This window comes from Copidosoma floridanum, unplaced genomic scaffold (genome assembly GCF_036245765.1).
Source record: "Copidosoma floridanum isolate Cflo_tuat_1 unplaced genomic scaffold, Cflo_Japanese_pri ptg000004l, whole genome shotgun sequence".
NCBI classification, from domain to species: domain Eukaryota; kingdom Metazoa; phylum Arthropoda; class Insecta; order Hymenoptera; family Encyrtidae; genus Copidosoma; species Copidosoma floridanum.
This window is the reverse complement of record NW_028321881.1, coordinates 30,218,658-30,232,610: the sequence shown is the minus strand read 5'-3', so window position 1 is coordinate 30,232,610 and position 13,953 is coordinate 30,218,658. Positions and strand designations below refer to the sequence as shown.

General features: G+C 30.9%; 1 protein-coding gene across 5 annotated transcripts in view; it reads right to left on the bottom strand.

Annotated features, from left to right (window-relative positions):
- Positions 1-13,953, bottom strand: part of Cth (Cystathionine gamma-lyase) — a 226,397-nt gene that overhangs the window by 141,742 nt on the left and 70,702 nt on the right. For 4 of the 5 annotated variants that reach the window (XM_089595777.1, XM_089595769.1, XM_089595774.1 and 1 more), the window contains one exon: positions 7,557-7,746. The gene's annotated coding sequence lies outside the window, so the exon portion shown is untranslated. Of the gene's footprint in view, positions 1-7,556; positions 7,747-9,614; positions 9,687-13,953 lie in introns of those variants that run through there. The other variant, XM_089595783.1, reaches the window with a different exon arrangement.

The window sequence follows — 13,953 nt, the reverse complement described above, 5'->3', positions numbered from 1 at the left end:
TCATTTATTAAAGATTAGAATAATATTGTCTTATATAATATATTGTAAACAAAATGTAGCTATTTGGTACGATTTCCGTACATTTCTTTGCTGTTTATGCTCGAAATTTATAGTACTATGATTATTTTTTAAAAAGTATTATTATATTTTTCTTGATGTGTACTCCGTTAAAAATTTTTCGGCAAAACTTTATAAAATGTCATTAATTTGTATTATTGTATCATTAAACTTTTTATGAATTCTGTAAATTAAGTATACCTATATATCGTAAGAGTTTATAAAATTTAATAAAATTCTTAGTAAATTTAATAACTTTTTCAACAGCGTACCTTTAATTCGTATTGCAGTATAAGTATTTATATCAATAATATACGTTTTATTTGGTGCATCTTAATATTTTTGTTCTCCTGTAAGCACCACGTTTACAATACCTTTTCTAGATTATTTATTCATTTAATTATATACTTAAGGGACCGTACGTGGACCTTATTATAGATCAAATAACAAAAGTTTGTTGCCAAGCGCAGCACGTACAACAGTGTCCTACAATGAAGATGCATGCTTCAGTTAATTATAGATAAACTATGTATATATAATATGTATAGTATAAATAAAGATGTATATATAATAGTCAGTAACAATCATAACGAAAGTAAATGTTTAGAAGTGTATAAATAATTTATAATTAAAAGCTCTGTGAAAATTATAAAATCAGTTGACTATCAATTATATAATGTAGCTTTAGTCCTATTTTTTGGTTTATTTTGCTTTCCCTTCAAGATACGACGTGATTATTTTTAAACTAAGTTTTGAAAAGTGTAAAAATTTTAAGCGATTCGTACATGAATGTTTCAAACATCTTTGACTAAAATTTTTCATTGTTTTACTATTGCATCTTATGACTTCAGCGTCTAAGTACACACATCTCTAATAGTTAATAATTAAGCATTAGCGTTGTTCGCATATGAGGCAAACTTTTTTTCAAAGTATAATATCCTACTTACAAAAATCACGTGAATTGTCACGTAAGAAATCACGTGATTTATACTGTCATTAATCACACAATGCATCACATGATATTTTCGAGCAAAATGTCACGCTACACATCATGAAAAAGTCACGTGATAAAACACGTCATTTTCGTTAAATTTACGTAATAAAAAATATTATATTGTAATAAGTATTACAATTATCAAAATTATGATAATGATGAAGATAGAGATGATTACACTAGTGGTTATAGTTTTTATAAGGATTGTTATGATAATAATGAAAATTGAGTGATGTTTATGGTCGTGACGATTACAGTAACGAGTATGATAATTAAGATGACTATAATAACAATTAAGATGGTAGTGATTACGATCAGGATGAATTATTGAGGCTATTGATATGATTATGATAATAATTAAGAAAACAAATGCAATGACTGTCATATTAATAACGATAATAATTGTTCTGATAAAGTTGATGTTAACTATGACGATAATTACGTCCAATAAAAAAAACCATATGGATTGATATGGATTTTTAGTATCGGGTGATGATTATCATGGCGATGAGAACAATAATACTATTGATAATTTCTATAATTATAATTACAATCATTGCAAGTATAAACATTATCATAGTCATTGTACGCCCGCACGTGTATGTGTGTGCATTTCAGTCTTAATAAATATTGTAATAGACATAACATTTATTTCAATCATAAACACAATCATCATTATCATTGTGATTCGTTCAATTGCATTCATCTCATTCATTAGAATAACTATTATTACTATAAAAAAATCATAGTAATCAGTATCTTCATAATTTAATAATTATCATAATCGTTATTATCATTATCATACTCATTTCAATCATAAAAAGAATGAGCATGTTCATCATCATCATAACTTTTGTTACCACCGTCGAAACTGTAGAAATTATTATAATTATTATTATTATTACTACTATTATTTTGTTATTATTATAAATATTATTATCATCACAATAATTAAAAAAACAGAATAATCATAATTATCACATAATTATTTTAATGATGATTATAGTCTTAATTACGTACATGTATCTTAAAAATCCTGGTTTTGAACGGTAATAATTGTATTTACAAGTAAAATCGTACTTATCTTAGTCATGATAATCATTATCATAATTTTAATAATTGTAATACTTATTACAATATAATGTTTTTCTTACGTTAATTTAAAGAAAATCACGTGATTTATCACGTGCCTTTTTGCTCGAAAATATCATGCTATGCATCGTATGATTGATCACAGTTTAAATCACGAGATTTTTTACGTGACAATTCACGTGATTTTCGTACCATAATAATTAATTATATAACTATCCTTAAAATAATGTAAGACGCTGTAATATATTATTTTTAAATTTTATATATGAAATTTAATTAACTTAAACTAATTATAACTCAAGCTGAAGTGTATAATTATTTTGTACTTTTACATTTGTTATGACACAAAAAACCCAAAAAAGACACTCTGGAATATAGAAACATCATTCTTTAACATGTATTAACTAGATTTTTAAACTACACACAACATGTAATTCATAGTACATTATATTACAAGGGACAACTTCTCTGCTCCGCCGGCGAAGTTGCCCCCCGAGGCGAAGCCGAGGGGTAAACCGCTGGAACGCATTATAAAGTGACGTTCCGTGTAATGTATACTGTTTTTCCTGCAGCTTCGGCCGAAAATTTGTGGTTCATTAACAATCAGAAAATAATTAGCTTCAGTAGTGGTAGGTAATGTTTAGGGCAAAATTAAAGAGCCTGTATCATCCAATAACATTTACGACCCAAGTAAAGCGAGGGTTGTTGGTTAGTGGATGTTAACAGGCCCGAAATGCGAAAAAGTCGGTCAAAACAATTTTATTTTATTCAAAATCCTTTAAATTTTATGAGGTACTAAGTGATATCGTATAAACATTATTTTTGCTTATCAACAGTATTTAATCATTTATACGCTAATATGATTATTTATTCGACTCTCGGCATTGGTTGCTGCAAAAGTCAAGGGTTAGATTTTGATGAGATTTTTTAACAGTCATCTTATGATTGTTTCTATATTCAGATTTAGGTTAGAAATTTACAACGTTACACATTACCGAAAGAAATAACATGTATTGCACGACAAATTTATAAACACACTCGAGTTCGACACGTGCTCCAAATTTTCTCACAGCTTAAAAAAAAATTAATAAACGCTGCATTGGTAAATACTTAATACTAATGAACATTTGCACTGATGCTCACTCTCTCTACCTCTCTCTCACGCAAAGAAAAGCAAGGAGCAAGGAGCTCTTCTCCCGACCCCTCTATGCGATGTAAATGTCGCATCGATAGGGAAGGAATATCGGCTTTCGTCCCTATTTACAGCCAACGAAACTCGAACTTTCGGGGGAGGTAGTAAGAAAAATATTTATTGTGATTACTCAACTGATTGCAGCTTCTAAATATAAAATAGAGATAACCTCATTTGCTATGTTTGTTTGTATTATCCGATATTCTCAAAAATAGAAAAAACCACGTGGTTTTACCACGTACAAAAACCTTGTGGTAAACTACGTAGTTTTATATCATAAACCACGTGGTTTTGTCTAAACATACCACATGGTTTTTAAAAAACCACATAGTCGTAATAAAACCACGTGATTTTCAGAACACTGTGTTAATTTGAAATAAAACCACGTGATTTACGATATAAAACCACGTGGCTTACCACATGGTTTTTCCACGTGGTGAAACTACGTGATTTTTTTCAATAGAGGAACAGAAATCGCTAAGAAAATTGTTTGTGAAAGTATTTATTACGATAGTATATAACAACACAAGAAAAAAATTCGTTTAATAGAACTAGGAAGAAGAAGGTAATATTTGTGAAAACTATTAATCTTCTTAGTGAAAAAACCACGTGGTATTACAAAACCACCTGGTTTTAAAAACCATGTGGCATTTTGAGACAAAAACTACGTGGTAAACCACGTGGTAAAACTATGTGGTTTACCACGTGGTAAAACCACGTGGTTATTTTTAATAGAGATTGTACGAGGCACAAATTCTTAAGCGAATTGTACATTACTTTTTCTTCTATTTATTTTTTTAGATTATTTTGTCTAAAACGACACTGGCCTATAGCAACGTGCTTGGTGAGGAATTGTGTCCGAGCCTTTCGCGTACAAATTACGCCAGCTATTTTTATATTCTTGTTATCAATTAATTATTGAATCATTCTTTTGATAATTCTTTTCTAACGATTTTCAATTAATTTATTTGTTTGAAGAATAGCGTATTGAACTTTACGATTGTCAAAACACTTCAATAAGTTTTCAAGCGAACGAGTGTCTTATGCCATTTATGTAATTCGAGCCACGCGCTCTTGTGTATAAAACTTGATTGAATACATGATATTTTTGATTTACACGTATTTCGCATATTAATTGCGTTGAAAAACTATTTATATGTAATATGACACCTTTTACGAAGTTGTAACGTTAGCCGACATAAGATAATTTATAGGTTTGCGGGTAAGGGATCCTATTACCTTTCCTTTAGATGTTTGATATACTCGTAATATATTAAGTATTGACAAACATCTAAATTTTCCATATTTCCTCTCTTTTCATCTCTACATGGGGCATTAGAAGGGCGGGAGATAATTCTTAGTTTTATTTCATGCATTAGATAGAATATTATGGTCTAGGTAAGTACCATGAAACTACGACTCCTTTATAGTCAACAACGTGATTTTCTCCTCGGTAATTAGCCGTAAATAATAACAAGAACATCACAATACTCATTTCCTAAGTATATTATAATTTTTTTTCGCAATTTTTCATGATAATTTTATGAAAATTTGCAATAATTAAATCTAGGTTGTGTTGCAATGTCGACCAAAACCTCTCTATGTGCGTCAATAATTTTGTAACCTATTGGAAGACTTGTGAGAATTGTTATTTTGGACCTATCTGGCTTTTAATTTCTTTGAGACATTGCGTTTTTTAATTTTTTTTGAGGTTACGTTTCCTTATAATTTTTTCTGGTCTATTAAAAACATTCATGATAATTTCCTGAATATACTAAAAATGTTTACGTAAAGGTTTATGATGATATTATATGGATATTGCAATAATATAATTAATTCTACACTATGTTGTAAGGTCAACCAAGACCTCTCTTTCAAAGTTATGTTGTCATATTATAATTTTAAAATAGATTTTCAACATTTATTATAACTTTGTAAATGTGATTTTTTGCGATGGTTTAAGTAAAATATAGTAATGATTAAGTTGCATTAAATGTGAGGTGTGTTGTACATGAAAAATGTTAAAATAAATTAATGCTATTGGTCTTTGTTGGGACTGTCGATGCATGTGTATGCACGTGTGTTTGTATTGATTATGCATCGCTTTATGAAAGTATTATTCATTAAGTACTGATACACACACAAACACGTATTCTTGTAGGAATAGATTTTGCTTTCGCAACCAATGACTCCACAAATCTGCAGTGCAGCAGGCACACACCCACATGTACATATGCTACTTATAAACTACACGTAGCATCTGCTTTATATCACATTGAGTGACCATATGACCAGTCATGGCATGAGCCGGATCAGACTCTATGGTAGTCATTGATATGTACCACCTTAAGTTGAAGGTACAATCCGATTACTTGTGGGGGTAATTTGGCCCTACGGTATTCAGTTGCACGACTCTACACTAGTTGGCAATTGTAGTCAGCTACATTATGTGCTACGGGCCCTCCATTGTAGAACTCTCAGGTGACTACAGTTATGTAGGGAGCATGTGACAGGAGCGGCATTAGCTCAGTGGTAAGCGTGCTTGTTACTGATACAACGCAGTTCTAGGGGTCATGGGTTCGATTCCTGGTGAAAACAGATTTTTTCAAAAACTGTTTTCATCGAGAAAAGTTCCTATGTAACCCCAGCGATTTTGGGGCGGGTTTTTCGGTGGAATTTTCCTTAAGAGTAATTCCAGGATTCTTTTCTTACCCCACAGATTTTCGGGCCTGGGTAAATGCGAAAAATTTTTATGGCTATAGGTAGGGATTAGCGGATTTAATGCCAGGCGTTGGGCAGGGATCGCCAGTCTTACCGGCCAGGAGTGGTCCCTGAAACATGAGGCTTCTCCAGGGATGCTCATTAGCCTGGATCCGATGCTTCGGCAAAGAGCGCTGGCTTAACCGGTGAAGAGCGGACGTCCTGGAATATGGAGTCCTCTCCAGGGAAAGGCTACACAGTGGCGAGTGGACCCGATGCACCATTGGTGCAGAGAGTGTCAGCTTAAGTGGCAAGGTGTTCCACTGGAGATACTCACACTGTGCTCATGGATTCAGGTATAATATCAGTAAAAGGGTTGGAAATGGGTGTTACAATACACCCCCACACGTAGGTGGTAAGTGGGTGGCCCCGGTGACTAGGCCAGTAGTCTGTCGTGGTTACCTGGTAGAAAAAAAAAAATGTAGGGAGCGTGTGCTCTCGACTTGTGGTAGTTTTCAGGCACCATAGTTTTTTCAGTGTGGGATAAAAAAAAAATTTTTTTACTGAAGATTTTTCTGAAAACAACGTTAACTTTTGGAATTGAACAACATTCTTCTTTCTGAAAATTAATCTTGCCAAGATCTTAGCTTACCAGAACCCAACATCATAAAAATGATTAATATGACTATTAATTGATGGAATTCAGTAGAAAAATTTTCAATACTCCGTAAGACTATCTAAATAACTACAAAAAACATTTTTTAGCAATTTATCTGAATTTTAAATAAATAATTTTTATAGATGGTCTAGAAGGTTTTGGTAAAACGTTTTATACAAAACCATAATGTATTTCCGTATTTTTAGAAAAAAATATAATTTCTATAGCTTTGACTGAAATTACTTTTATTTTGTTACCAAGAGGTATAACAAGTTACAGAAGTTTTGGACTATCTTTGGGTGTAAATAACACTGAAGCAGCATTTTTAAAACGCAAATCCAACTAAAAATTGAAGAAAGTATATATTATTATATGGAATAAAGCATCAATAATTTTAGCTTTAGAAATAGTAGATAAAATGCTTAAAGATTTATATGATAACGATTTACTTTTGGGAGGAAAAATAATAATATAGATGGAGATTTCACACAGATTTCACCTCCAAATTATTAGATACAGGAGAAAGAAAAATTTATTTGTTTACAATTCCATATAAATGGGAAACGAAAGCTTTTGCAGGAAATTTTCTATTACAAAAAATATTTTTTTCGTAAATCGAGTTATTTTTATATGACATATATAATACACTTAATTATCAATCAATAAAATATGAAACACTCTAAAAGAAACTGTTATATTCTACTCTAGAATTGATTGTACAACAGCCAAAGAAACAGATAATTATGACAAAAAAATTAAATTAAATGTTCAAGTAGAAGTTTTAAATGCTATTTACAAAGGCTTACCTCCTCATTAACTAAAACAACAAATAAATTTAGAAGTAATGATGATAAGAAAATTACCGTTTGTTTTGCATAAAAAACGATGTTTATTAATATTGGCTTTTCTTCTATGACAATGGATTAATCACCGATCCAAATATTCGATTCTGTAGAATTATACTATTTTTTTTTTAAACTTTTTTTTATGGCTAGTTGTAGGTTGCTTTATCTTGATGTGCAAATCCAAGAAATATTTTCAATCAAAATGATTCTGAAAACAAAATAAGTTGATGAAAAATAAAAAATGTTGTCTGGCAAGAAATTTTGAAAATCTCACAATACTCATAACAAACTCAGACGTCATTATTATATCTACATATAAGGACAAAAGAGTTTTATTGACATAAAAATGTATATAACAAAACATATTATAGCTTTATAATATTAAAAAATGATTCATTTTTAGAAATCAGGATTTTTAATGTGATAATTGTATTTTGAGATTCAGAAATGACTCTTAAATACCTGAACACTTTAAGAAAAGAAATTCTACTACGACATTTGAACTAACACAAAATCAAAAAAGTAATTTTTAAGCAATATACGTTATTAATTAAACAAATGTATTTCCTTAAAACAGTTTAATTTGTTCCGTCATAGTTTTGATTTGTCATTTTTGTCCTCTGTATAGAAACCGTCAATATTTATAAAGTTAGTTTTTAAATCAAAACACATTTATTATTCTAAATTTCATTGATTTGTATACTGTTTTAGTTTCAGAAAATATTGTTGGAATTCCAGAGTCAAGTTATTATAAATAAAAAATAAGTATGTATAAGAAGACTACTTTATATTATTTCCAATTTCATGGAAATACAAGAAATTTTTCGAAGTTATTTGATTTTTAAAGTATGAGACAATTTAATGCCACAGTAAAAACAACTAGAAAAAAGTAAAGAAAATGGAAGTGGTAGGGAAAAGCCGGAAAAGTTTTTAAAATATTTGGCAAATTTCGATAAAAACAAATTAATAACATTTTTTTTGATACAAGAATAAAGTAATTCAGGGACAATGGTGAAAATAATTACTTAACTAAGTGTAATTTACTCATGCAAAAATATATTTCATAAAACACATTTCACATCTTAAATGTAGATCAATTGTATCATCACGTAAGCATCGAAGGTAGATAATTATGAGACCTGATGGCGATAATATAGATAAAACAACATGTGACAATAATTTGCTTAGATGTGTGTGTAATGTATAAGGTAGTAAATAGGTGAAAAAGGGGTAAGAAAGGTGGGCCAAGGTGAGGAAGTTTTTGACAGAAATAAAGAAAAATAACATAAATCATAAGGGAGAGTGGAGAAGGGTGGGACAGCATAGGAAAGGGTGAGGCGGGGTGGGAAAGCAAATTTTATGGCACAGTGGAAACAACTATTTAATGTAGAAATGAGTATATCATCTTATACAACATAATTGGTTTAAGGTTTATGCCTACTAATTAACCCACGTGCCTCTTGCGGCCCCATGCCACCTCATCATCCCTTTACACAAGAACACGTAAAATTCTGCTCGTTTCTAAGTGACACAAGATAAAATACAAATAAAATGACAGCCGTATTGTCCCATGCTGCCCCTTAGCTGCTTCATGCCACCCCACAGCCACCCGACAAAATGGTATGCCAATAAAGAGATAAGTATGCCGTATAGAAGCGTACATGTTAATAATGCCTATGATTATTAGGTCTGATAAGTTTTTTGATAGAATCTAAAAAAAGGTGTCTATATATAAACACGCAAAAATAACTCAGAAAAAACATTCTCTAGTACTTACTGCTTCATCTTTAATAAAATAGTATTACTTGCTAGTGAATGTCGCTTCAGGCTGTTAATCCAACGTAGGTTTTTGATAAATATTAGTTAAATATTTAGCTTGCATTCGTCATAGTATGAAAAAAACCTTTAAAAAATTGCAAAGCGTTGAACTGTAATTAATTAATTTTTATACGTTTAATTTAAAAAAATCTCAATTTGGCATGTTACCTTCTAAAAAAATCACATTAAGTTGCATTTACGAGGATGAAGAATAGGTGTAGAATAAAGAATCAAAACTAAAAAAATTTTTTTCCTCACATATACGTTTCAGTGGTGTGGTAGAGTGCGGTAGGGTCAGCGAGAGAAAATAAAAATCTATTTTCATTACACATTTTCTTAAGATCATCAATCTGAAATTTTACATATTTATCAATTGCGTGTATTAAATAGAATCGACAGTCACACCACCCAATAATATTGTATTATCATGATCTACTATTGTTATTAGACTAAAAGCATGTGCACGAAAGTGTTCGAAGAACAAAACCAGCCATCAATATCAACAGAATAAAGAAACCTCATGATCTATTAAGATGGATGTTCAAATAGTGCTGTTTGGTCAATTTTGTTTACCAACCGCAACCTCGACCAACGGATAGAAAATGAGAAGATGTGGTAGGAAAGTACAATCCATGTCAAGATTGAAATTGATTTTCAACTCGAAAATTGACCTTTAAAAAAATAAGCCCTAGCACAGCAGTAATACCAGCCACATAGTTGCCCATTGATTTTTTACAATAATTCACAACCAAAATTACAAGTTGCGGCAATTTTCAGATGTTATAACGCCAGAAAAATAAGTTTTTTCTCACTGTTTGTTTTTTGTGATTCAAATGTGTTTTTTAAAATGAAAAATTTTTGATAAATAATGCATTAACTAATTATAATAATTCAAACTATTTTTGGTGTTAAATGTAATGTTTTCTCCAGTTTTCTTACTATCTGTCATTCATCACATTCGAAATATTCATTATTATAATGTTTTATGAAGTTTCATCTCCATAAGCTTTTGCGCAGTATGTACACCTTAACAGATAACGAAAAAACATTCTGATAAAAATATATATATATAAATAATATAGTTAAATTTATAGATCATTGTTATAGAAAGTATAATATAACTATAATATGTCATCTGTCTTACACGTAATACACTTATTTATGAATTTATTTACATATCGTCCGTTGTGAATATTTCTGACTTTTCTCGACTTCAAAAAATATTTGATTTTTGAGTGATTTTCATGAAAAAAAAAATATATATATATATATTAATAACAGCTATTCAAAAATTTTTTTAATGATGTCTTGCTTGAGTCAGTTATGGTTTATTCATAAAGGTTTACAGTATGAAATACTAATTTACATAAGTATTTTGTATTTGATAAATACTTTGGTTTCACAACCAAATAATAATAACCAATAAGGCTTAAATCAGTCATTGAAATATTAAGATAATTAATTCCCTTTACAAAAAAAAAAAAAAACATAAAGTCTATTTGAAATATAACTTTTAACTAACCGCAAATGTTTCTGAAAATTTTTGTTTTTTTTTTTCCTTCATTTGATAACACAATTGTCTTTTAAAAAGTTCTTTTACTTTACTACTAAAATTTTAATAATTATACGGAATGTCAGAAAAAAAAAAATGCCAACGAATCTTATTATCAACTACGAATTCCGATATTATTGGTAAAGATATTTATCTTTCAATAAATAACGTAATACTTACTTCTCATAACAAAAATACATTTAGAATGATAAAGTTCTGTAAATCATATAAAAAAAAAAATCGAAAAATGTAACAGCATTCATCTTATTGAGTTATCTAGTTATTCGGTAGTGAAATTTTACGAGGAGTGAAGAAAGGCAGATAAGGGACTTAGCAAAAACTTATCTCATTAGAAAAAAGGTAAAAATCGATAGAATTTTCTATTATTTAGAGGGATGGCTGAGGGTGGGTAACACAAAGGGCTTAGGGGGCCCTTTAAAATTTAGTAGGGGGCGTAAATCGTGTCGTAGGGGAGTAGAGTTTTGTTAAACAAAAAACTCAACACAATAAAAATAATGTAATAACTGATTAAATCTTAGCTCTGTGAACTCCACAAGTAACTTGCTAATTTCAACTCGAAAAAAATATCTGAAACTGTGGAATTGTTAGCAACGTTTGCAACCTCTTGGTAAAAACCTGTCAGATCAATCAATTTTGCAAAAAAAAATAAATTTGATTCCGTCGTGCAAGAGAAATGAAAAGTATCTTTTCCAACATTTATTATGTGTCTATACAATAAAAATTGGTATTTATCGTTTGCAATTTAATTTTTGCTTATGTTGAACAGTTGCAAATTGTAATATTTTTATGTACAGCAGGTAAAATAGTTATTTTGGTCAAATGTGCCATCTTTTTACTCAACACAATAATACACATTGCTGCACATGCGCCGTCTATATAGTTCAGTTCCATGGTTCCATTGATTTATTCCATTAGTATGGTCCTTGGTTTAGTCCAACATCCAACACATCTGACGTAGGTCTACTGGTTTTCTGTATATCTCCTAGCAGACAGACAGATGTTGAGAATGCATACGTATACTATTGTTAAAAGTAGACTTGGTCGGAGGGCGCCACACCGTACGTATGCACTAATAATAGTGTCTGTGCTGTGTGTGTATTTTTGTGGTGTACTGTGTTTCAAAAGTGAATGAAGAACGTTTTAAGATGAAGAAGTAGACAAAGAACGCCCTAATTAAGTTGTTAGTGTGAAAGTGGATAAAAGAAGGCGCATACAAGGCTGGAAAAGTGTGGTGAAGAAGAAGAAATACTGAGAAAGGAAGAAGCAGTAAGGACGGAGGAAGGCGTTAACATGGATAAAAATGAAAGGGCAGGGAGTTGGAAGCAGTCTAGTCAAGACGATTTTAAGACAGTATCTTTTGAAAAAAAAATATTTCAGAGAGAGCGAAAAGGTAACGCAGGTGGAGCTTAAAAATTAATTAAGAAAATGCAGACAAAAGATGAAGAAAAAAAAAGAATGAGACAAAGATACATAGAAGAGATACAAAGGTTGAAACAAAACATACTTAGTTACTGATGTTATTAATCGTTGGGTAAGTATTATGTCAAATTATTATACATTGACCTCTTTCCATTTAAATTGCGCTATGTACATTTTTTATAGAAACGTTGTGCTTATTTTTAGAGTGAAAATCGCTGGAGTGCAAAAAACTTTGTCAATTAAAAATTACAAAGTGGTGAAAAAAGTTATCCACTTCGGCCAGGAGTCGAACCTGGGCCTCCTTCTTGCCGGGAAGGTGCGTTAACCAACTTTGACACCAAAGCCTCGGCGGACACCCCTCTCCACTGCTCTGCTTAGGCGTGTCTTTAGGTCAAACGCCGATATTATAGATATTAATGTTATTAATCGATGGGTAAGTATTATGTCAAATTATTATACATTGACCTCTTTCCATCTAAATTGCGCTATGTATATTTTTTATAGAAACGTCGCGCTTATTTTTAGAGTGAAAATCGCTGGAGTGCGAAGAACTTTGTCAATTTTTTCACTGCTTCGTAATTTTTAATTGACAAAGTTTTTCGCACTCCAGCGATTTTCACTCTAAAAATAAGCACGACGTTTTTATAAAAAATATACATAGCGCAATTTAGATGGAAAGAGGTCAATGTATAATAATTTGACAAAACATACTTAGGTTGGAGAAAGAGATAGTTGATATTAAGGAGAGGGAAAAAGAGTCAGCAAGCATGCTAGAGAGGCTGGGGAAGAAGTTGGAAGAAGCTTGGCAGGGAAATTTTGCATGAAGAAGATTCGGACGAAGAGACGTCAGATGGTGGGACAACGAAAAACAGCCGCAGAGGGAGAGAATCGGTGAAGAGCAGGAGGTCATGCGGGAGTGCGGGTAGTCGAGTATCGGTAAGGGATGTTTTGCGAGTCAAAAGGTTAGTTTATGAAAGAGAAAAAGAAGAAAGAGCGAATAACATTATTATAAGGGGAGGTAATACTGGCATGGGAAATTCAATAGAGTGGGTGGAGAATCTGTTTGAAAATGTATTAAAAATTAAAATTAAAGTATTGAATGTAAGAGTGAGTGGACCAGTAATAATTATTAAGTTTCATTGTTTCGATGATAAAGTGTATGTTATAAAGAACAAATATAGGTTAAAAGAAATAAATATGTTTATAGAATATAATTTGTCGTTCAAAAAAAGAAAAAATCAAGATCAGATCACGGCATAAGTTAAAAAGCAAAAAGATGCGAGTTAAGATGTGAAAACAGGGTTTAACAAAATTAAACTTGAGGCGATTTTGTATATCCAAATGGAAAGAAAATATGATTTAAAGTTTATAGAAATAAACAGCAAAGAAGACAGATGGAAGATAGTAGGGAAGGTGAAATAAAAAGAACAGGGCAAGAGGGCAGGGGAAGGTGAAAAAAGGGGCAGAAGGGAGGAAGGGGAATTGTCACGTTGGGAAAGAGAACTTAAATGAATTTTTTGCATAAGCCAAAATGGATGAAAGTAACAAATAAGACAAAAAATGTAAAAAGGCGTGATCATATGAATAAGGTTATTTTTGAGAGTG